Source organism: Buteo buteo, chromosome 14 (assembly GCF_964188355.1).
Source record: "Buteo buteo chromosome 14, bButBut1.hap1.1, whole genome shotgun sequence".
Taxonomy (NCBI): Eukaryota; Metazoa; Chordata; class Aves; order Accipitriformes; family Accipitridae; genus Buteo; species Buteo buteo.
Window position 1 is genome coordinate 32,278,784 of NC_134184.1, and position 25,087 is coordinate 32,303,870.

General features: G+C 41.1%; 1 long non-coding RNA gene across 3 annotated transcripts in view; it reads left to right on the plus strand.

The window, feature by feature from the left end:
• Window positions 1-24,885, plus strand: part of LOC142039576 (uncharacterized) — an 86,346-nt gene extending 61,461 nt beyond the window's left edge. For all 3 annotated transcript variants that reach the window (XR_012652945.1, XR_012652943.1, XR_012652946.1), the window contains 2 exons: window positions 19,216-19,377; window positions 23,842-24,885. This is a non-coding gene — a long non-coding RNA (uncharacterized LOC142039576). The remainder of the gene's footprint in view (window positions 1-19,215; window positions 19,378-23,841) is intronic.
• The last annotated feature ends 202 nt before the right edge of the window (window positions 24,886-25,087 follow it).

The window sequence follows — 25,087 nt, forward strand, 5'->3', positions numbered from 1 at the left end:
CAATATATAACTGGGCAACTTACATAATGCTCTCAAAACTCGTATTGTAAATAATATGCCAATAGAAAGAATCGTAGCTGGGGGATATTTTCTTGAGTATGGGGAGGTGGAAGTTTTGTGCTTCTCTTCAGTAGAAACTAGTTTCAGCTGCACTGGAGCCATTCACTAATGCAGTGCCACTCAGGAGGCCTTATGTGAGAGCAATTATTACGTCTTCATAATAATTTTGAGGAAGAAAAGACTTTTCATTGTTGTCATAATTAAAATAGTTATTTTCATTACATTTTTTTGTTTATTTCTAAATTTGGATGGCTACTGCAGGAGCAGGTGCAGGATATAACATCAATCTAAGCGACTGGCCTATCTCAGCGTCCCAGGAAAATCAGCTGCTTGCCCACCTCATGCCAAGTTTGAGTGAAGAAATGGCCCTTGCGTGGTCTCCCAAAGCTCAACAGGTTGAGGGTCAATCAAGGGCTTCCTATCAGGCAAGAAGCAATCTGCACTGGGGCCTTCCTGTAACAACAAATGCCTTCCCAGAAGCTCTCGCTGAGGAATTAGAATTCATAGTACTCTGCCTGAATGTGTTTTATCATGCAGAAGGCAATTATATGGAACCAGTTTAAAATACATAGGTTATTGATATCACATAGGTATGCATGCTAATTGTATCAGCTGATTGAAGAAATGAGACAAGGCTAATTAGCAGAATTAGGTTTTTTTAACAGTAGCTCTGAACGTTCTCCTGCCAGAATTGCTGCCCTCAAAGAGCTTTCTAGAATACATACGTGCTCTTGCCACCTTACTACAAAAGTCATCTACTGGGAAAATCTGTGATTGTCTCTACTCCTTCCCTTTGGAGCCCTAGATCTCCGAGGAAGGAAAATGAGCATGTCATGTGAAAACCCCCTAAAGTTTGTACTTGATATTTTAACTTCCCTTTGCAAGGCAGCTGCTGCATTTGCACGTGTGGGAATCTGGTGAGCCATACAATCTTAGGCTGAGGATTTCTATTCACTAGGGATTAGCTGAACTGTTTTCCTAAATCAGTCACCAGATCTGGATTCCAAATTAACAAAGTGGTGCTGAGCAATAATGTAGACTCTAGGTAGCAGCTTTGCAAACTTATTCAATGAAAGCATTATAAAAGCAGGCTGTCTAACTGCCTTAGCTTTAGTGCAGTGAACTCTGAGAACTAGCGGACTTACTGAATTTATAACAAGTAAAAAGCTCAGGTTCATTCAGCTCCAAGGATGCTGAATGAGAAATGCTGGTCTTTGCACAATTACTGTGAACGCAACTACACACAACAGAAAGTTTAGAAGATGCAGAATGACTGTATCCTAGAAAATAGCGTTAGAAGGGACCTCAGAGATCAGTGAACCTCTCCCTATGCCTTGATGACCCGCTCTCCCTCTGTCTTTCCCATTTGTCTAGCCTGTTCCTAAAGACATCCAGGGGTGGAGGTTTCACACACCCCTCAGGCAATCTGCGCCAGTGTTTAACCATCCTTCAGGCAGGTAGTCTTTTCTTGGCATGTTTTCTGTAGTCACCTGTAGACTAAACCATGCCAGTCCTCTTGCTTTTTCCTAATAGGTGTCTTTTTTTTTTTTGACCTCTGGCAATTGTTCTCTCTCTTTTCTGAACTGTCCAACTTCTCTTTTGCCGTATCTCAAACTAGACTCGGTATTTGAGGGAAGAGCTTGCTGCTGCTGAGGGAGCGGACAACTCAAGTCTCCTAAAGGCTGTCTTACTCTTTATGTATCCCACTACGGAGTTTGCTTTTTTTTTTTTTTAATTGCAGCAGAGCCCAGCTGTGCTCCCCTAGCTCCTTTCTACAAGGCTGCAGTCTTACAATTCTTGCCTAGCCTGTATTTGTGCAGTGTGAAAGTGCAGGACTTCGCATAGGTCCTTATTGGTTTGCCACCTATTTTTAAGACTATTTCTCCAATTTGTCAAGGTAATCTGAATTTCAGTTTTATCTTCCAGTGAGCTGGCAGCCTCTATTAGCATGAGGTTATCTTCAGTGATGAATAAGCACATTTTATCTTCCCCCATTCAGGTTGTTAATGGAAATACTGAGAAGCCCCAAATTTAGCACAGACTCCTGGGGAATCCCACTCTATACATCCTACTATTTCAATAACTAACCATTGATAAATGCTTCTAGTGAATGACTTCCCAGGCAGTTTGTACTCATCCTATACTAGTTTCCTCTAAACTATGTTTCTTTGCCTTAGGTAGAAGAATAATCCATGTCAGTGTCAAAAACAGTCAAGATATGACACCTCCTGCTTCTCCCATCTGTTACCCTGTTGCAGAAGGAAACTAGATTAGTATGTCACCACCTAGTCTTATCCCCAAAAAGACTATATATGCTTAATTCAAGCCTTTATGCGGTGTGGAGCAGCAGTTCCCAAACTACGGCCTCAAGTGAAGGCACTGCCTCTGAAGGGAGGCACCAACCTGGCTGAAATCAGAGCGGAGAAGTGGGGCTCACGAGCTGAACTTCAGCTGTCAGCGTTAATGTGGGGTCACAGCCTGGGCAGTGGGGCTGCTAGAGCAATCTGATGCGAGACGCTGCCCTACAGCCTTTTTCCATCCATCTTTTCTGCAGGTGAGTATGATGTCTTGAGGCACTAGTGTTTGAGCCAAGTCACTTTCAGATGCTATTTGTAGCAAAAGAAAAAGAAACCAGGTGGATCTCTGGAACACACCAAAAGAAAAAGAAACCATTAAAATACGACTTTTGTGCAGATACATAATGAAAATGCGCAGAAGATGTCCTGCAGAGGGACAGGGGAAGTACAACATGCAGCCAGAGATCTGAAACCTCCAGTCATTAACTTGATCATCCTCAGTAGCGCATGCCAAGATGGAATAACTCTTAGGGACAACTTGATGCATGTAGATATCATTTATCTTTAGAGGTGTACAACATACATCATGTCACATCACACTTCTTTATAGTCAGAAGAGAGAATTAGGTACTTTGAGTATAATATATATAATATATATATTTTATATATATATAAAATTCCTCTAGTTTGTTTTATAGAGGAGGTGCACCCCTAAATATCCGTTTGTGCAGAGCATGATCTGACCTGTCAGCTGTAGACATCCATATTTTATATGTCTAATGTTAAGTTATGCATTTTTTGCTTTTTGTGTCAGATGCATAACAAATCACTTCTGGTCTCTTAATTCTTATGAAAAGAGGGGCAATATCTCCACATTGGGAATGCCCTGTTAATTTGAATTTTAGGAAAGCTTGATACTAGCAGGGCACTATTTACATGTGCAATATCTAAATGCCTCCAATTATAACTCCAAATATAAGCATAAGCTTCTAATCTGCTGGATATATCACTTCTCTCATAACTGCCATCATTCCTCTTGTTGTCTGGTTAAGAACTGCAGGTTTAGATGGAAAATCTTAAGAAAGAGGAAGGCTTTATGGCTCGCATTAGGGAGTTCCTATTAAGAAACTGCCAGTCACAGAGCACAAAAACCTCTTATCTGTGAGACATGGAAGTTAATCTCAATAGATTTCTAATGCAGATATACTAAATAGTATTAAACACCTGCGCAGATACTTATTCAGAGTGTAAATCCAATATTGTATAATTCACTTCACTTGGTTGATCCAGATTAATTTTCTCAAAGCGCCTTGTCTAGACAAATCCTGAGCATGTCTTTGGCCTGATAACAGAGCTAAACCATCTGTGCTACGGTATCTGTGGATCCGGATGGCGAGTGTCACTGACGGAGAGTCCCAGAGCCACTGGCTTCTACATTGCTACTCGAGGGGGTATAGAAGCAAAAAATGGCATGGGAATTTTATTGTAATCTGATAGATCTGATGACCTTGTTAATTCATACAGTCACAAATATTGAAGTCTGGTAGCATGTGTGACTACTCTTTTAGGCTTGGCATATAAAAGCCCAACATGCTGAACAACAATTTTGAAGGGGGTTTTCCCACGGCACAGAGAAGAGCCATTGTACGTATCCAGTTATAGCAGCGTGCAGAGCATGAGACACCCCGTTTATGCTAGACTTTTTCCCCAGACTTCTATGATGCAGATAAGAATGTCTGTCCTGAAACTGAATTGGGAAATTCAATTGAATCCTAAAACTTGGTAAAAACTCCTAAGAAATAGATAACAGTAACATGATAATTCATTGCAGAAGGGAAGAAGCATTAGCAGGTGAAGCCCATGCAGATGTAAAAAACCACTTGGCTTTAAAATGTTAATTGCCGTGTTTATACTTCTCCTCCTGAACGTTGCTTTGCTGGAGGGCTTTGTAGTATTGCCGTAGGACCCCACAGAAGTAGTGAGTATATGCTCGGGCCATCTAGAACAAATTACAAAGTATTTTTTTCGACCCTGGGCACCAGGTCATTGAAACATGCCAGAAAATTGTCTTAATTCAGTTCAAATGATTGGCATCGTTTCTGAGAAGGTACATGGCTTCAACAGTTAGAAGATTATGAAGCTGCAGTTTTCATGGTGATCCCCCAACCCATCTGTTTTGAAAAGGTCAGAATGAGATCATACTTCTGGGTCTGTGTTAGCATTATGCTGCAGGGAAGTCACTGAAGAAAATGAAAGCGATCTTTACATGTGACAGAGAGAATACTGCTGCATTCTTTCAAGTTTTCTTTGGTATCTGTTTCAGGGAGTTTAGAGGCAACTTAAAAAGATACAAAAATACTGCATGAAATTGCACACACAGTTTTGTATCACTTTGCTACGTAATCTATTTACTATGCTAAGTAATTGATGTGGCTGTAAATGCGAGTCTGATTTTTACACATTAAAATGATGAAATTGCTCAGTTTGTATTTACAGATTCAACAATAATGTAGTTATGCACTTTTTTCAATTTGCAAGTGGTACTCTCCCCCCGCCCCCCCAATAAATAAGACAGGAAGACTAGTGACAAGTGACATGGAGAAGGCTGAGGTACTCATCAATTTTTTTGGCTCAGTTTTCAATGGTAATCTCCCTTCCCACATCTCTCAAGCCCCTGAACTTCAAGATGGGGACTGGGAGAGCAAAGTCCCTCCCGCTGTAAGACAAGACCAGGTTTGTGACCACCTGAGGAACCTGAACATACATAAGTCTGTGGGACCTGACAAGATCCATCCCAGAGTCCTGCAGGAATTGGCTGATGTAGCTGCCAAGCCACTCTCCATGGTATTTGAAAAGTTATGGCAGTCAGGTGAAGACCCCGGTAACTGGAAAGAGGGAAACATTGCACCCATTTTTAAAAAGGGTGGAACTACTGACCTGTCAGCCTCCCCTCTGTGCCTGGGAAGGTCATGGAACAAGGAGAAGGGGCAATGGTTTTAAACTGAAGGAGGGTAGGTTTAGATTAGACATAAGGAAGAAATTTGTTGTGATGGGGGTGGTGAGGCACTGGCACAGGTTGCCCGGAGAAGCTGTGGATGCCCCATCCCTGAAAGTGTTCGCGACCAGGTTGGACGGGGCTTTGAGCAACCTGGTCTGGTGAAAGATGGCCCTGTCTGTAGCAGGGGTGTTGGAACTAGATGATCTTTAAAGGTCCCTTCTGACCCAAACTATTCTATGATTCTATTACCTATTTTTAAAATGTGGCTATTTAAAAGAGATTTTTTTTTTTCTTAAGACTAGGTCAATATTACTGGCTGGTATTATTTAAAAGAGTGAGATAAGTCAGAGTGTCCTAATTCTGGATATGCCGCATTGTTGTAGTGAAAGGCAAGTCATATTTTTGCTTCTGCATCTCTAAAATGGGATGTTATCACAGAATTATAGAAAGCAGTGCTAAAGCAGATCTGAGGTCACCTACTCCTTCCCTCTGATCAAGGCAGAATTAAAAATACCTGTGTTCTCCTTAACAGGTATTTGACTAACCTGCTTCCCAAGACCTCCAAGAATAGAGATTTCAGAACCTCTCAAGGTGGTTCATTCCAGTGTTTAATCATTTTAGAAAAGTGTCCTTTATGACATGTGCAAGTTATATGTACAATCCTGACCTGTAACCTGAATCTCTTTTGCTGCAAGTTAAGCCCATTGCTACCTCTTCTGGGTTTTGACTTGAACTGGCTTGAGAAGAACTTATTTTTCTTGACCTCCAGCCATTCTTGCAGCTTTACTTTTATTTTCCATCTTTCCTGATGTGCAGTGCCCCAAGCTGGATGCAATGTAACCTGTGCCAAACAGAATGGAAGGATTCCTTCATATGGCTTGTCAAGTGTACATCCCATCATATTATGATGGCTTTTTTTCATAACCAGATGACACTGTTGATTAATCTTCAGTTTATTCATTTTTTTCTCAGAACTGCTCCTTAGCCTATGATACACCATCCTGCATGTGCTGCCTAAGTGTAGAGCTTTATTCTTGTCTCAGTAGAATTGCCTCCTATTGTTTTCAGACCATTTCTCCATTTTGTTAAGATCATTTCGTTCATTACTAAGCTAGTCTGGAATATCCACCTATCTGCCAGAGAGAGTTGTGAGGCCTGGGAGAGATTTTAGACGCTTACCTTTGGGGTAAATATAGGTGTTCACACGTGAGTTGGGTGTCTAAATACCCTGTGTAGTCAAACTAGTCAATACAATCAATTGAGCTTAGAGACAATTCATCTCACTCTTACGTAGACATCTACATTTGGTCAGCTGAACAGATTATTCATGGTACCCTTCATCATTAATTAATGTTAATTCAGTGTAAACATATCAAAGTTGGTCTGCAGGCCTCCTCTAGCTTGGATGACAGTATGAAATAACATAATAAAGCTCTCTGAGAAAGACATTACAGCAATTTTATAGGTTGTGCAGTAGGAACTGGAAGTAGGAGCCCCAATTACGCCTTTCTTTCTCATCTCTTTGTTCACATGGAACAGCTCTGCCTCTCACCTGCCTACTCCTAGTTTTTAATTATGAAAATATTATGGAGGAATCTTGTTACAAAGCAAGACAAAAAGCTTATTTTTCTCCAAGTCTGTTAAATCACAGAACATATACTTTCTCTGCACAGGACTCCATCTAAGGGTGAAAAGCAGCCCCAAACTCTGCAAATCTCTACCTTTGGATTCCTTGGCAAACAAGTAGATAGCCCTAGTGTTTGCTTGCATATATTAGTTAGGGATAGTTTGTTACTACCGTACTTTTTGTTGCTGTATTTTTTGTTATGGTAGGTGTTTCTCTGTGTTTGTTGGCAAATAAATAAAATAATAGTTAATATAAGTGCGATTTCTTTTAATGGTCAGCTTTATGAAATTGCCAGGCTTTAAGCCATACGTAAAAGAATTATGGCATGGTGGCTATAATCTATGTTCTGCTCTTGAGAAATAGGCCACATTCCTTCCAAATGTGCAGTTTGACATTCGTTGTGAATGCCCAGAGAAGACTTGGGAGTCAAAATTGTTGGTCTTTGTAGTGTGGAAGACCATGATGTTAGTATCACCTCCTAGATGCATCTGTGCCATAAGGCACCAATGTTTTCACTGAAATGCAGATGTCTAGGGTGGGATTCTTCTAATCTAAATGTAGATGTCTGCAATATGGATGTTCGTATCTAAGCATGTCACCTTAGGTAACGTTTATGGTTAATGGAGAGGAGCAGGTAATTCTGGGGGATTATTCATCTGACCCATTTTTGACATTTTTGACATGAGAAGAGCCACATGTTAGAAGTGTCCGTTTCTCTCCTCTAGTGTCCTGTTAACAAGAGGGCTGAGGCCACCCACTGCCACCAGCTGCACCCGAGACCAGTGTTTCCAGAAGACTAGTCCAGTAACAGCAGTCAGTTGCCACTGAGGCCCACAGAGAAAGGGAGGACAGCTCTTGGCTAGCCTTTTGGTCACCCTCATTGATACCAAACAAGAAAAGGACACAAAACAGTGAGGCCGACTGAGCCAGTGCATCGCAACTGGCACTCCAACAGGCAGCGGAGGTTGAACTCTCAGAAGCAAAAGCATAACTAATTTTAGTTTTTAGATCTTTAGTATCTTCCCAGTCACTGATAAAACTGTCATCTTCAAGGAACACAATGTCCCAGTATTTTTGTCTGATACTACAACTACATCTCCTCCTTCTGCCCCTGATAGTATTGATGTTCTCAGATGATATCTCTGGACTAGATTCACTCTAGAAGGGCGAAAACCCATATTTCTAGAGAGAAAGTCCTCTCCTTGGCTTTCCATTTGGCTACAGGAATTATTTTTCATCATAGGTTGCAGTGAGGAGCTACAATCCAGCCAATCCTTCTGGTGTCTTTGTTGTCAGGAAAAAATGATCTATCAAAGCTCATTTAGTGGGAGCTTCAGCCAGACACTTATGAGTGCTGATTCTTTGTTATTTTCTCATTATGTGGTTCCTAGGTTTCTAAAGGTCTTGACATACATTCTCTACCAATAAGAAAAAATCCTTCTTCATGAGATTTAAGCATGTTGCTTTTATCTTTAACGGAGCCACGTTTGAGCGTCTGTCATCATGTTCACTAAATCATCTGTCAATGAAATCCACATTTTTCGTAGCCATTACCTCAGCTCAGGGATAAATAAAGTTCTAGCTTTTATGTCTAATCCTCCATATTATTTTCAGGTGGATAGGGTAACACTGAGGCCACATCTTAAATTTATTCTAAAGGTGGTTTCAGACTTCTTATTAATCAGTATATCCACTTACCGATATTTTTTCCCAGGAGCCAGCTCACCGGTAGAAGGATCAAAATGTTGATCCTTCTCGAACACACTGCCTTAGCCAGACAAAGCTCTTCTGCAAATCTGTGATGCTCTTTGGTCTCAAACAGCCTTTGTTGTTCAGGATCAAATCTAAAAAGACTTAACCTCAACTTCAAACTCACTCGAAGTGAGTTAGCAGACTTTATCAGAGCCACATTTGATGTTATCAGAGCAGATCCACCAACCCATCTCAAGGCATACACAGCCAGAGCACAAGGTACTGCCACAGCATCTGCTGGCAGGGTTCCAGTAGCTGAGGGCTGTAGAGGCACCATGCGATCGCTGGTACTCACATTTGCGAAGCAGTACTTGTGCTGGTAGCACAAAGGCTTGAAGGACACTGATTCTTCGGTCCTCGTTCCAATGGATAGCGTGCATTCACTGGTGTGACTGCACTCCCAACGAAACACCCAGGAGGAGTTTCACCGGTGCCAGAACTTGAAGAGAGAAGAGTGGTTGCCTTCGTCACTGTAATTCTTCAATATGTTCTTTGTGTATAGCTCCCACAACCGGCCCTTCTGTTCCCCGGGTGCAAGGCTTGTCGTGGGGACTGAAGAAGTGGGTGGTGATCTGTTTACATGCTTGTGGGATGAAAAGCAGAGGTGAGCAGGTTATGCACACACCTTGTTGTGGGCACATAGCAATATTAGAAACATTTGAATTCTTATGCAGAAGAGACATACCATTTAGAGTGGGTTTTGCCTGCACAAAGCATCCTGAAGTATCATAGCTACTACAAGGTCAGTGACCCTCTGTATTATTCCTTGTAAAACACTTGATGGGAAACGCAGTGCTATATCTTTGCAGAGTATTCTCATTGTTATTATTATTAGCAGCAAAGAACCTATGGTTGCTGACACTATTACTAAGAGTCATGAGTTTTTTCATAAGAATTAGACCTCATCAGAAATCAGAAGCAGGATTTGTTTTGTGTGCTGCTAAATTTTCTTTATTAAACCCAGTGATATATAGCAAGATTACATGCCAGCCCACAGAAGTCCTTCAGAGTTGTTATTTTAAACCTGTATCAATGAACAATTTATTCTGAAGCCTTTCAAATGTGTATGCATATGCATTATATACATATATACTCTCTCTATATATATATATGTAGTGACAAAGCAAGTAGTTTAATACATTTTATGGGTCCAGCCTGCAGTTCTGCATACATGAACTTGTGTGTGGTCAAGGAGGCTTGCATATTTTTGAACTCTAAGTTGGCCTAATAAAAGATATCAGACTACAGTGCTTGCTTTGTCAACCCTGTTTTGCTGCTTCAGAATGACTTGCAAGCTTAATTTTCAATTTTTAACGTAAAAACCAAGAAAAAGAAGTGTTTACTTACTGCAAGGAGTTGATTCCGTGTTAATGACCCTGACGGAGGCTTGTACACAAGGTACAGATTGTTGCCAATTTGATGTATATTCATGTTACAGAATATGAAAATGTGAAGTTATACCATCTTGAGGATTTTGTTTTTATAAGTAGGATTGGTTAAAAAAACCTTTAAGTAATCATACCGTGTGTTTGATGGTGGAAATTAGTATGAATGTTTCTGGCAGTGGAATGATGTGATGTGGTTATGCGTTTCTGTTTTCACTGCCTGCTCAATATTGGTCTTTTACAAATACAGATTACCATGTCGATGGAAGGAATTTACAGCTTTGGCCCCCTTGTCTCACTCTGTGTTACAGCACCTTTTTTGTACTTTATGTTACATATCCTCCCAACTGTATTTTTCTGACAGAAAAAGGAAATGTCTGTGGACTGAGATCCTGAAAACGTGTGAGCTTTACTATTTAATAGGATGAAATGAGTATTATTTCCCACTTACCTTGATTTCCTGTGGGGTGAAAATCTTGCTCCTCTGAAACCAGTAGCAAACTTTCTGCTGAGTACGACAGGATGGAGGGTTCATCAGTGATCCCTTACCAGCTAGTGACATTCCATACTGGAAGCTCAGAAAAAAACCAACCCCTTAATAATGACGACGGTAGAAAGAATACTTTTAAAAAATCAGGAGTTAGAACTGTCAAATAAAATACACAAATAAAATCCAAGCTGAATGCAAAAGCTATATGTATGATAGGTTCGGTATTGTTAGTTTTGGGGCCTCACGGCACAGATAGTTAGAGCTGCAAGATCCGTTTGGGTTATGTGGGCTGTTACACTACATCCCTTACTTACCTCATCTTGTGGGCAAGGAGCTGCTTGCTCTGACTTCATGGAATTGCAGCTGTATTTGTGGAGTGCTCTCGTCCTTTGGCACTCCCTCCCCTGTACATTAATAAGGTTTGAGTGCACCAGCATTTTCTCTGGAAGCAAACTTCAAAATTTGTCTTTAATCCTGATGCAATGCATATTCAGAATTTTTTCTTTTCCTGCAGTTTAGTTCCAGAGGAAAACATACTTGACTGGTGCTCCCACCAGCCAGCTGCAGTTTGTAACAATAATTAACAGTAAGATACTGCAGCAGAAATGGGGAGCAGAGAAATGCAGTCCAGCAGCTTCAGTTATGCAGTTCTGTTCACTTCTAAGGATTCCAAAGTGCTTAACAAACAATATTACAGGCAGGACGGGCAGCTCTGCCCATGGTGAAGGTTTCCTAATGCTTCCTGTTATAAGATTCTGGTTTTGTTTTTTTCAGAGCTTTGCTGAACTTTATGTGTTTAGGCTAAATTTATTTTTATCCAATGTCGGTCTCTAGGTGTTTTGTTTTGTTTTGTTTTAATTTTTGAATTGAAAAGTGGTTGAGCTATTTATAAGAAGGCAGCTAGCAAAAAATATGTTTTTCTGCTTTCTGCTGTAAAAAAAATACAAATCTGACCCCTGTATTTTAAAAGGTTTTGCAGCAAAGACAGACCTTTCTCTGCCTTTGAATCAGGTATGTGCCTTTTGCCATCCTCACAAAGCCTTTCAAATTTGGTCGACTGTTTCAAGATGTGGAAAAAAACACAGTTACCAAATATTCCATAGAGATTTACTAAAGCCTAACAGCAAATATTTCCAGAGATTTCATCTTCTCCGCCTTGCACAGCTCCTTCCCGTGATCAGACTTTCCAGACGCCGTCCTCGCAGAATGACTGAGCAGTCACTAGCTGGGTGCACCAGAGGCCAAACCGGGGACAACCCCCGTAGTGCTGTCCCTGGGCATTGCTGTGAGCTGCAGCGATTCCACGAGAGTAGGGATCCTGTCCCTCCGGAGCTGGAACGCTACTCAGGGCTCCCAAATTTTATCCTTCGTGTGCTGTTGGCAAGCCTCCAGCATAGTTTCGCTTTGCCGTTAGCCTCAATGCACGTAGAGGGTTGGACAACCTCAACAAGGCGCTGAGCAACCACATCTAATGTTGGGATTAGTCTCCTGCTTTGAGCGGGGAGTGGGACCACATGAGCTCCTGAGGTCCTTCCACCCTGAGTTACTCCACGGTCCTGTGATTCTTTGCTGTCCGTTTCCCTATTAGTCTTTGAGGGCCTGAAGGCACCATCCTAGCTGAAGGATCTCTGTGGGTATGATGAACATAGTGGGAATAGTCTTCATTAGTTTGTTTTTAAAAACAAGTGTATGCAAAATGCCTCGTTGAGATAATAGTCAAGCTACGTGGATGAGTATCCTAAAATGAAGAATGACAGAATGATCTCTGCAGCCTCAGTATGCTTCCAACATATGTTTGCGTTGGAACACTGACTCTAGTTTGGGGACTGCACTGTGTTTTTTCCCATACGGCTTCATCCCTGGATCCAGCACGGCTCTGCTCTGGAGCTGAAGCAGCACCGAGGAGAATTAGTGGATGGTAACTGCAGAACTCCAGCTCAGTTGTTGAGAAGGTGCAAGGTATTTTCTGAATGAAGCAGGGCATGGTGGAAAAAAGAAAACAAGGTCTCTGGGTTAAGGGAGTGGAATTCTGCTCTGGAGAGCTGGACAGTATCCTTGCCTCTTCTACCATGCTCCTGTGTGGTAATGGGCAAACATTTCCCAAGTGGTTATTAATTGCCAGAAGAGCCTTTCTGCTTGCGCCAGTAGTATCTGGAACAAGATGATTGTGCAAATGTCATCCATCAATCACAACTCTTTCTTTGGTAACGTCATATATGACATTCCATTTAATAAAGCCTTCATCAAGTCAGGTTAGGTAATTGTTAGTTCCTTATATCTGTTTATCATCTAATGTTCACCTTCTATTTATATTTACACATTATACTTATAATTATTTATAAATGATTATTTGGCAGCAAATCAGGCAAACTATCTCGAAAATCTCTGAAATTCATGGAAATGTTCAGGCAGCATATGAGATTGTTTTTCAAACCTCAGCAGGCTTAATTAGATCCTGCAGTTCATTCATTTGCACTGAAGTCAATTGGAGTTTTGCATGTGGAAAGTCTGCGAGATCAAAAATTATGCCCAATGGGCACATAGCTCTATAGAAGAAAATGTCAGCTCCGGATGGTAGTATTTTTGACTTCTCATCAGTTAGACTCTTTCTCCCCCCTCACTTTTTCTCTCTTTCTCAATTAGCTTTTCTTGCATTTTTATGTGAGTGGTTTTGAAAGGGTTCCTGGAAAAAAAAAACTTGCTGCTTATACTGTACATGTTTTCATTTACAGATCACTGAAATGGATAGGCAGATAAATAAATAGATAGGGTTTTCTGATCTTGTGAAATATGTTGCATAGTATAAACCCCTCTTCTAAGTCTGTTTTGTCAAATATGTCAAATGATATTTTTGGAATTATATTTCTGGGATATATTTTTGGAGTTCCTTATTGCTGTTCTTGATCTATGCACTCTTGTTTGACAGTCCCTTAATCTCTCCGATATAAACTGAATGAATAGCAGCATTTAAAAACATGGCTTCAGGGACTCCTTAGGAGGTTTCTTTGTAAGTGTACATTTACTAGTTCATCTGTAAATTTATTTTATGAGGTGTTTAAACCTCAAGAAAACTGAAAAGCATAATATTAATGCCTGGTTTACATCTACTGAAGTCAATGGGAACTTTGCAATTGATTTTAATGGTAGCCTACGTCCTCTAATTATGAAAGTGGCAAGGATGATATACACAAAACCACAAGGAGAGTTTTCTGTTTCATCATATCCTATTCTGTTTGCAGATGCACAAGCAAACTATAATGCGGTTTGTTCTTGAATTAAACAATTCGGTGTTTGGACCTAATCCTGAACCACATTGCTACTTTAGGTGGTGTTTTGCTTCTCAAAAGGTCACAGACTGCTCATTCTCTGTGTGGCTCACGAAGGTGACATGGTAGGAAATCCAGCCAAATTTTCAAAAGGCATTTGAGAATTAAGCTTTTCGTTTTGATCTTCCATCTGCCCCATGGTATGAGTAACGGAAGAAGTTGATGAAGCAGTTTTCTTCCTAATTGTCTCAGTTTTTTTCATGTGATCAATTTTGACAAGGTTCCTGGAAAGGCACATAATATCTGTAGTGCATATGTAAATGTTTTCCCTTAAGGTTCGCTGAAGTGTAGTAGAAAGTTTCCATCACACTATCGTAATCCCAGGCATCATTTTTGTATCATGCTAGTGAAAGTGAGTGAGAGTGCACCATGACAAAAAAAGACTCCCCAAATTCAACTTTTTTTCTGTTAGTGTAACAAGAGCAGCAGTCTGAACAGGCTAGATCTGGTAAGTAATTTGTAGTAGTAAATAATGCTAGACAAAAATTCCCGCAAGCTTCTTGTTGCATCTGCTTCAGAGGTATTACTCATTTGGTGGCTGAAATGCTGGTCTTGCTTCACATTTTGAATGCTTGTGAAAGATTTAAATATTTTGTTGGTAACTGGAGCCGGTAGCGCGCTGCGCACAAGAGCTCATCAAAAGTTTTCGGATGGGGCCATGCTCAGCTGGAAAATGCCATTTGTGCGGGGTGAAAATGCCGTCCCTGGGCTGCATCAGCTCCACTGAAGCCCCCGAGGGATCCGAGCTGGGGGGCTGCTGCCCCGTCCCCACCGCCCGCGCCAGCCACCCCTCGGGCCTCCGCTGGGCTGACCAGACCACCGGCGTGGCGATAAATAACAAAGTGGGTAAAGTCACCTCTTAAGGTGGACAAAAGCTACACCGCCAAAATTAAAAGGGAATAAATTCTGGTTGTTCCACCCCCTTTCCCAAGTCTCCCCCTGCCCCAGCACCTCCAGCTCCCACCTTGTCCGTGCCACCGGTGGGCTGGCAGCTCTCTGGCTTTCTCCCCTCGCCTCCTGCCAGGCTGGTGGGGGATCAGACCTTTCTGGTCCCCCCCTCCCCAAGCCTCCCGGGTCCTCAGGCTGCAGCCCCTCCAGGCTACCCAGCCCCGAGGCTTCCCAATTCACAAGCAGCTGCTTTTTTTGAGGTATCCCAGTGTTAGGGCAGCTGGGAGCGCAGCAGCCCTGGGGTTTGTTCTGTCCAGTGATGCAATTCTTTGGGAGGGAGCTGGAAATATCGTATACTGGCTTGCTCAAAAAAACCCAGTGTGTCATAAATTCTCCCTCAGGAAAAAAGTGGTTATTAGTATTTATTGCTGGCCTAACACAAAATTTGTCTGTGTCAAAATTACTTTGGGAAAAGTTAGTTGAAAGAGAACACGTAGAGATCATTTCGGACAGCTGCTGTAGCCCTTAGTTCATCTTTATCATCTAGACGTGAACAGAGATCTCTGTAGTATAATTAGAGAAATAAATAATGACTGGAAATTATGTCTTTATGGGAGACTTAGACTCCTAGATGTAGGTTGGAGGAAGGCGTGCAGAAGTAGGGACCTATCTCTCAAGGTACCCATTAACATGGTACATGAAATACTTCTTCACAAAATGACTTCTCAACCAATCCTATTTAGACTTTGTTGTGATGAGCACCATGGCTTCTGTGGAAGGATAAAAATAGAAGAAGCTTTGAAACAAGTACTCACAAGTCTACTGTGTTTACACTAAATAGAAAAATAAATAGAAGCAGGACTGTAGTTAAGGTTCCTGATTTTGAAAAGGAAAATTTTGATAAACTATGTGAATTAATTACTGCAGTCATCTGGGTTGAGGAGCCAAGGGGTTGAAATGTGGAGGAGGTGTAGAGTGTTTAAAGTTTCAGATGTGAAACTACCTAGAACTTACATCCCAAACAAAAGAAAAAAAATAGTCGGAAAAGACACTGTATCTAATTTGATGGGTAATCATCACAGAAAATACGTTGGTAGGCAAGGCAGGGGCAGAGGAGAAAGAGGGATCAGCAAAGAAAGTCATGTCTCAGAAGGCAGGATATGTGGGAATAAAGTAAAAACAAATGAAAGGAGCTTGAGAGAAATACCAAAGAGTGCTTCATCTAGAAGAAATGTGGGAAAGAGAAAGGGTCCTGTGCTGTGAAGATGAACTATAAGCTGTGTTGGATAAACTGATGGTGATCTAGCAACAGGGCAAAGTCTGGAGGCTTACTGAGGGTATGGAAATGGCAGTTAACCAACCAACCGACCAACCAACGGGGGAACAAAGCTCAGGACAATTAATGGGCTCCAGTCGGGGGAGTGGGATAACTGGTGTTCCAGAATTCAGGCAGAACAGGTACATGAAACCACATGTGCGAATGTCTCATAAGGCGAAAAGGGACCATGTGTCAGAAGGGTGTAGAGAGTTGCGTGGATAAGAGCAGGCCTATTAATCTGACCTCACGGGTGCAAAGCATTAAAACCGATCTTGAAGGAAAGAAATTTCTATATAGCAAATAGGAAAAAAAAAAAATGGGAAAAAACCTCCCTTGAGCGTGGTATGCAAATCTGATTTGCTGGAAAAGTGACATCTTGCAAAACCTAACCTTTCTGGATCTTGGTGGAGAATTTGCTATGGTACAGCAACATATTTGATATGTCCCCAGGAAATATTTTTCTCTGAGGAAGAGGAGACAAGTAGGGAAGTAGGGGGGGCAGGTGAGGAGGAGAAGGGTAGTGAAGTAGCAATTCTCTAATCAAGTTTACCTGCTAGTTTGGGTCAGGTAGTTATGCTTTTTTTCCCCCAGGGACTGACATTACATCCTGTGCAGTCTGCAGTGCTTAGCAGTCCTGTGCAGACGCAGAAGGCACACACGGTGTGGATTCTCTCTTGTTTTGCTCTTACCAGAGTTTAAAATGTATGACATTTTGGCTGAAAGTGTATATTTTTAGATGGAAAACCATAACTGGTTCTGGTGTTTGGTGGTAGGATTGTAAAATGACAAACAACTTGGAGAATGTGAAACAGTAGAAGGGAAAAAAAAGCAATGCAAAAAGTAGAAATACAAAAATATGCAACACTCGGGAACCTTCTTACTTACTCTGTGCAGGGGGAACTGTTGCAGTTCTGGATCTGTATCGTGTTTGGGGCTCAAACTCACGCATAGCACCAACCCTTCCTAAAGGGAAGGAAGGAGCGGTGTACACCTCCTCTGCTGCCCCGTGGTCTGGGCAGGGAGACTGCCCAGGACAGAGCACAGCAAGCTTTCCTCAAATGCCGTGAAGGTAGGACATACTCGTGGCTGCCTTCACATTTGTCCCACAAGCAGAAGTGCAGACGGATGGGTTGGTTCAGGTTTCCCAGAGCTCTGGTTCCCTACACAGCATTTCATTTCCCCGCTTGCAAACCTGAGCCTCCCGGACCTCTTTGGGCCGATATAGGGTAAGTGGCCTTCAGAAAACAGAAGTTACGTTGGTATTCATCCTTGTGGGACAAGTACTTGGCCACTGAGAAGGGGCTGCAGCAGCCCAAAGGAGTTACTGTGCCCTAGAGATAAGCAGTTCCCTCCGACTTGGCTGCAAAGGGCTGCGGTGGGAAGGAGAGGAATTTCTCTGAGAGAGGCAACAAAAAGGTACGTGCTGATAAAGTCCCTTCCAAATACAGAAATTATGTGGGTAAGACAAAGAAAGGTGGAGACAAAAGAGAGAAAGGTAAGGACATATTTACATATTTTGAGGGGGGGAAGAAAGTACTCTTTGAAGTACAGAATCAACCAAAGCTGGAGGAAGCTGGTTACAGGAGGAAGAAAAGCACGTCCATCAGGCAGAGAAAAAGCTACACATGCAAAACTAGTGAGAAAATTAAACCACAGCAGGATATATTGTTATTTCTTGTTCTGTTCGGATCAGTTTGAAGTAATGCTTAACTTTGTTGTTAAGAGATCACTTCTGCAGAGCCCATGGCCGTCCCCAAGGAGGTCAGCTGAAGCCAGAATGCCTTCGAGGAGGAGCTTTTTGGTCATAGCGTGGTTTAGCAGCTAAGGGAGTTTGGATGAGCTGGGACTCATCATAGGGCATGTGCTGTTCTGTGGGGGAAGGGATGGGAGGACTTCTGTGGGAAATGACGCTGGTAACACATTACCAGAAGTGATGAGAACGCTTAAAAGCATTGTAGCTGGTGTGCTGGGATCCAAACCAGTTTCCTCGTAGCTGCCTAGTAAGAAGTGGGACGGGTCTATGGCAATCACATGTATCTCATGATTCAGTGAGCAAGGCTTAAAAGGTTGATGTTGAGAATGTCCTAGATGAAATAAAAATAACGGGACATGAAAGTAATCCCAACGCCAGTGTTATTCCATGCCATGTGATTTCAATAAGTAGAGTTGAGAGAGCAGAAAAATTTGGCCAGATTCAGAGCTCTCATCCTTCTGCAGAGGCTTATTTGAATCCCAGGCTGTTTCTATCCCATGTATGCATTTCATTTGCCATGTGTAGCATTAAAAACTGGAAAGACTGCTTAAGGGTGAGCAGTAACCTGAGCTCAAGACTCAAGCTGACCTCTAATCTGACAAGAAAAGCAGTGCTATCGCTTTAGGATGAAAAGTGTCTTTTTGCTGGATTCTAGCACAGAACTGAGACGGTCACGGTCAATTGTCGATAATGATGTGCTCAAGGAGACACTCCTTGAGCTAAGTGGAAGCAGCTAGAAAACCCGTTTCAGTAAAGCTCCTCAGGCTCCGGCAGTAAAAAGTAGGAACATATTTGCACAAGCATCTCTTCTGCAATTTCCTCTCTGCTTTTCAGCTAGCTCAAACCTTGTGGGGATGGCCAGGCTATCACAGGTTTGGGGATTATATCGGTCTTTCTGTTCTCAGCAAAGTGCTTACCCTGGGCTGAGGTCCCACTCTGAAGGCACAGGGACGTAGCTGGGCTCTTCATGAAGTCATCGCTTTGTTAAGGAGCTTAAGGAGGATAAACCGAAGTTATGATGAGGTTCCAGCTTTTGATTGTCACAATTATATGTGTAACAAACAAGGACTCTATAAACAGAAGTAGGTACAACCATGGGTAGGACTGAAGCTTTGAACAACTCTGCAAGAAATATGTTTAAAGAAAGTCTCCAGATCTCAAATATCTGTTGAAACAAACAGTCTCATGTGTCTTACATTTACCAGTGAGTTTACAGCAATGTACCCCCTTTTCATGTGTTTGTATTTACCAAAATAAAAACAGTCTTTGGAAAGCGGTCATTTAACTGTCACAATAAAGCAATGTTATCTTCTTTTCACAGATGGGAGAACTGAAGGAACAGAGTTGTGAAGTAATCTGCTCAAAGCCATGAAGGAGGCCAGTGACAAATCCAGGAGTAGAAGCCAAGTCTCTTTAAGTTGCAGCCTGATGCCATCTAATACTGTAATCAACAAGAAAGTTTGCCTTCTGATGTTACAATGAGGTATGCCATAGCAATACCTGTATATTAATAATTTACCCAAGGGGAACACATTTGAATGTGTGTGTTTGCCTATGCTCTTGTAAATAATTCAAAAGAATTCTTTGAATTCTAATTCTGAATTGAATTTCTAATACTCTTTTCTTTATAACTGGGCAATTTTTTCATAAATATTTCTTTGTAAGTCGTGTTTAAAACATACAGTTCTCAAAATCTGATTTATTAAATTACCACAAGCTACTGTCCAAAAATATCCCAGAGTAGCTTCAATAATTCACATTTCTAGATATTTTAGAGTCCAACTTCAGAGTTTTCTTCAGGGTGCTGAGCACCTATGCTTCAGCTTGCCTTTATAGGAGACAGTGGATAGTTGACATCTCAGAAGAAGGAAATAAAGTTGTGTATTCCTAATAAGGTTGTTCTTAGCATTGGAAATCACGTGTGGAAATATTGCTGTAAATGTGTTGGAAGCATCAAAAGCTCAAGCCTGGCTCCAGTTTAGCTGGAGGGGAGGCTACGCCAATAGACCCACGCAACAGAGGTGCTATGAATATGGAAGCCCATTACAGAGCCTAATGCTGCCTGGTGTATCGAGAAGTATTTGTCCCCGTTTCGGGAAAGGTACCGCTTGCTTTCTGTCTCTCCTAGCTATGTCCTCCTGTACCGAGTCAGGAACATGTGCGCAATACTTCTCTTTGAGATACTAATCTTTTGGAGTGTTAAGCACCAATAGTTGCGTTAGCAGCTGGTTTTACTTGCACTCGAGGGTTTGAAGTAGCGCAGCAGCTTTTTGCGTAGGATAGGGAGGGTTTCCTTCTGGCTTTCATCTCAACCTGACATGTTAATGCTGTGGGCTTTCCAAAATAGCGCTATCATCCAACACTGAGACACCACTGAAGCATCATCTTAGTAGCAGGTAGCTCGGTGATTTATCAAGAGCAAATATTAAATCAGATTGGAAAACTATATTACTTCTACAACATACTCCTTATAGCACCTTTACAGTTTCCAAATCTTTATTTTCAACAGTTTGCCTGGACACAGGTGATAAGCATGCTCAGAGAATATGTCAGGTTAGCTGCAATCAAACCTATAAAGTATCTGCAATTCATCCATGCTTCTCCCACCAGCAGGTGTCATTCTGGAAAAAGGAAAATATTGTAAATTCCTGAACTGGAGAATTTGGCTGTGACAAAGAAGGAAAAAAATATGTTTGCTTAAAATATAGCTTTTGAAGGATACTTCATTCCAAATAAAAACCAAGAGAAAAGTTGGCTGGTCTGCATTTTTTAATAATCTTTGTGCAGCATGTAATATAACCTGACATATAACCAACAAAGGGCAGATGATGGGTAAGGCAAACCAATGTCTAGTTAAATGTCTGCTTTTTACTGTTCTCTGTGACATCTTCACCACTGCTTACTCACCCCCCATGACTATAAAATCAGTGATATTCATCAGTCTTTATGATGGGCTTTCGGCTTTAGTTCCCCCAAAGGAAACAGAATTAAGGTGTTGAATTCAGATCTCATTTACTTCAAGGTGAACTTGAAGTAATCTCATTGAAGCTAACTGAAGTCAGTAGAATTGCTTGGGATTTAGTCTGAAGTGACCAAAAGTAGTATTTCACTTTCTACTCCATAAATGAGCCTCAAGCAGAAAATAATCACATAACCATTTTAATGTCTATTATAATATTTATGTTTTCCTTTAAGTGCTTATCTGGGTATTAGCTGCAGCCTCCTTTGATACGAAGAGGTTCTTTTTGATTTCTCGTAATCACAGTGAGAAAGCTATGGCTGAGTTGTAAAGAACTAAGACCCTGCTGGTTCATTGCTGAGGGGTCCTGGTCTACCGCACCTAGTCTTCTGGCTGTTAAAAACAAACTTGTGATGAAATCCATGCGGAAGGTGTCTTACCCACCCTATATCCTACTGGAAGTTTGTTCCAACCCATCACAGCTCTGATGATTATAAATATTTTGCTATCTTTCAGACTAAATTTATCCAGGGCCCTCGTGCCTATATTGTCCTTTTACATGAAATAGTTTTTTCCCCTCTAGTGAGGTTTTCTCTGTGCTGATGTGTTTAGGAAAATCAATGACACTCCCTTTCAGGCTCGATTTTAGTAAGCCAGAGGTGCTAGGCTGTGGTCCACCGTGCCATGCACAGCGTGGCAGGATGGATCCTCACCCAACGCTGACCTTCCCTGAGAGCAGACTGTGGGCTGGGGGGGTGTGGGGGCCCCTTCCCCTGCCATTTGCATCAGCACGTAGCTGGGAAGTTTGGGCCTGAGCATCCCAGACCAAACTAATAACGTTTGCATAGATCTCTTTCAGAAGCTTAGTCTTCCATCCCCTGGCATTACTTTAAGATAAATTGATCTTTTTTAAAGAAAGGCAAGCAGAAGTGTGCATCCTTCGTTATCGCCTTGCATGCAACATCAAAGCAACGGCTTCCACACCCTACTAGAAATGCTTCACCTGATCCATCTTAGCGCTGTATCTGCCTTTCTTGTATCTTCGTCGTGGTCATCTTCCAGTTGACAAGTCCAGCCAGGTTCGTCTTCTCCTCAGCCATTTCTAGAAGTGCTACTACAAAGGACTGTTTGCTTACTGTGATATGATGCTCCACCAAAACTTTTCTGGGATTCAAAGGGAAATTTGCTTGAAGAAAAACAGGAGGACAAGCTCCAAGGCTTGGCTGTGAGGAGCACATTAAAGTGGGAATTCCTTTTATGTTTTTAGAATTTATAACTACAACGAAGTGATGTAAAATAATCGTACTGTAGGCAGCCATATCTTTTTCAAGACGTTATTTAACTACAAATGTCACAATGCTTTTCTCGTGAACAGTTTCAGCACTCGGTTACCGAATGAGAAAAAATAGTATATAAATTTAGAATTAAAAACTTAACTCTAAAATAGCTAAAAGCTGTAATCTTGGGTTTGCATGAAGCCTGTATTAGTGTTTTCTGACTTTTTCAGTATTTAACTTTGAAAATGTAGTGGTTAGAAAGTATGAAAGTATTGTGAATGTGACTAGTTCATTGTGCCCTTTATTTTTGTAGAACCTAGATAACAGGCGGTGATGATGTCCCACAGGTTTTTATACAGTAAAGTATGAGATTTAGGCAAAATTATTTCTCTGGAGTTTTTACGGTTTTTTTTTCATGGTTTTAGTTAAGTGAAATCATATAAAATTTTGTTTAGTCTTTTTTGTTTTTTAATTCTAGTGTTTTATTTTATTAATTTTAGAAGAAATGCATGTGCCCAAACATAGACCTCCCGGGTCATTTTAGAGCCCCTGGGGATCCCACCTGGCCTCTCACTGCCAGTTCAAAGGCGCGGGTCTCCTGTAGGTCCCACACCGTATCTGCCAGCCCTGCACAGATATCCTGGATACTCCAGGGTATTCCAGCAGGCACTAGGTACCTTCTTTTAGGCATCTGACTTTCTCCTTTAGATAAATGCTGTAAAAGGTAGCATGCCTCTACAAATGCTTAACAAAATTAAAGATAGCACAGCTGTGAAGGTAATTCCACCTAAGGTGTTTTATTTAAGTTTAACAAGACATAGAGGCAGGAAAGTAATTTCGTATCTAACAAGTATGGAGTTATTGTGTTTAACGGGATGCTATCAAGAGTCTGTTTTGAATTATGGTGGCTGAGCCGAACCTGTGCGTGAGCTGGGAGCTGCTCTTGCTGAGGTTACGCACCACGAAAGGTCCTGGCCAGAAATCTGGGGCTTCTCATCAGGAAAGGAGCGGTCTGAGGTTCGGGACTTTTGGGAGTCTGGCAAAAGTAAGCTTAATTCCTCAGTTTTGGGCATGATGCAGCAAACTAATTTCACTGAAGAAAGCGGTAATTTCAGGTACCAGGGCACTCAGAGGGAATTAGAGAAATACTTGCATTAATTTCATAGGCAATTAGAAACCTATGTTAATCAGGTCCATTTTTGATGGTCTACTGAATCAGAGGGAAGTTAAAAACCTTGAATATATTAGTTAGTGTAGTTATATATGAATTGTACAATGTGGGGTTAAGCGTTGCTGAATTTTCTTTTATAACAAGAACAATTCGTTGTATGTAATATATAAAAATTTATAGTGTTTATGTATAAAATAAATATATAACTCATCCTAAAATAAAATTAAAGCAAGGTAGCAAATTCTAGATAAAATTAACCACAGGCATTAATTAGGATTGTATAGACAGAGAACACTTTCCCATGAGCTCTTTTAAATCAGTCACTAGCATTATGCTCAGTAGGAATTTGGACTACTTTTGCTGAAGTTTAAAAAATGAAATCATTACAGGAAAAAGGCATGATGTAGGGTGACTTACAAAGCACTCGTAAAATCTGATTTAGTAGTGTACAATATTAATTTTATAGTTTGCAAATGAAGCAGAAGAACTGTTTTCATGTACTCTTTTTTTTTTTTTTATGTCTTTATCAATCTTTTTCAGGATGAACCCCCAAGGCATGGCTGCAATGGTTGTTTGAAACAAGAAACAGATACCCTCTTGGTGTCATTCATTTCACTGATCACTGGGAATCTGAGCCTGCACAAAGGTGGAGGAAGACTCCTACAGAGAACTGGGAACGGTTTGTCCCTTAAGAAGGGTATAATGGCATTTTTAATGTTTTTACCAAATACCAGGGCATGTGATAAAAGTTTATGGATCAGGAATTAATTGAAAGATTGTGAAATGGGAAAGAATGCGCATTGCGGGAAGCCTTGGAGAGCTACAACCTAAGCACCCTGAAATTTGCAACCAAGCCCACAGAATATCTCTGAAGTTATTGGAACCATCTCAGATGACTGTTATTTTTGATATAATTTACCAGCCCCAGTAAGCTCTCCCAGCCAGATTGGGAAAAGACGTTCCTTTTATTAATGTTCGTCCAGGGAACTAAAGTGTATTCTGGGTAGTGAAACATCTAGTTTATGGAATTAGCTACAGAACTCAGATTTTTTTTTAAAAAAAGGCAGCATGAATTTGTACCTGGGAGGTGGTACATATTTTAAAAAATGCTGTTCAAAAGACAATGTGCTTATATCTAAAGTTTGTTATCTGCAACATCAAAGTTTACAATTTTATATGTATGAAATAACACAACTGTATGATGAAACGTGAAATGTATAATTAAAATAATGTCTATAAGTATAGAACTATGTAAATATTATCTAAATCATATGTGTAAGCATTAAATAAACTATTTCATTTCTAGAGGTTACTGAAAACACTTCAAAATTTTATACAGTCCTTCCACCCCCCCTAATTTTGAATATAATTGCAGTTTTAAAGCTAATCTGTCTATTCATTTTTTAATATTTGCAGTCACGTTAAATTTTACCGAGGAACAATTTAGTTTGGGGAAACGGTTACACTTTATCCCAACTGTGGTTTGTGTTGTTTGAACAAGAAGTCCCTGAGTATTTGTCCCAAATACCAGTATTTTTACTCCACTGGCAGCTGTGTATTTGTGGTCACCCTACAGCAATGTATGCAAAGAATGTACACAGTGGCAGTGCCTCTTCCAGAGTACCAGGAGGAAAACTGGATGTGGTCAACCCGCACATAATTTGCTTTTCTTAGTGGAGGTCGCACGTAGACAGCACTTAAACGACACTTTTAGTTTCTGGATAAGATGAAGGTAAGGGGTAGAAACCATTCGAAAGCCATTGCTTATGTTCCCTGAAATGGGCTG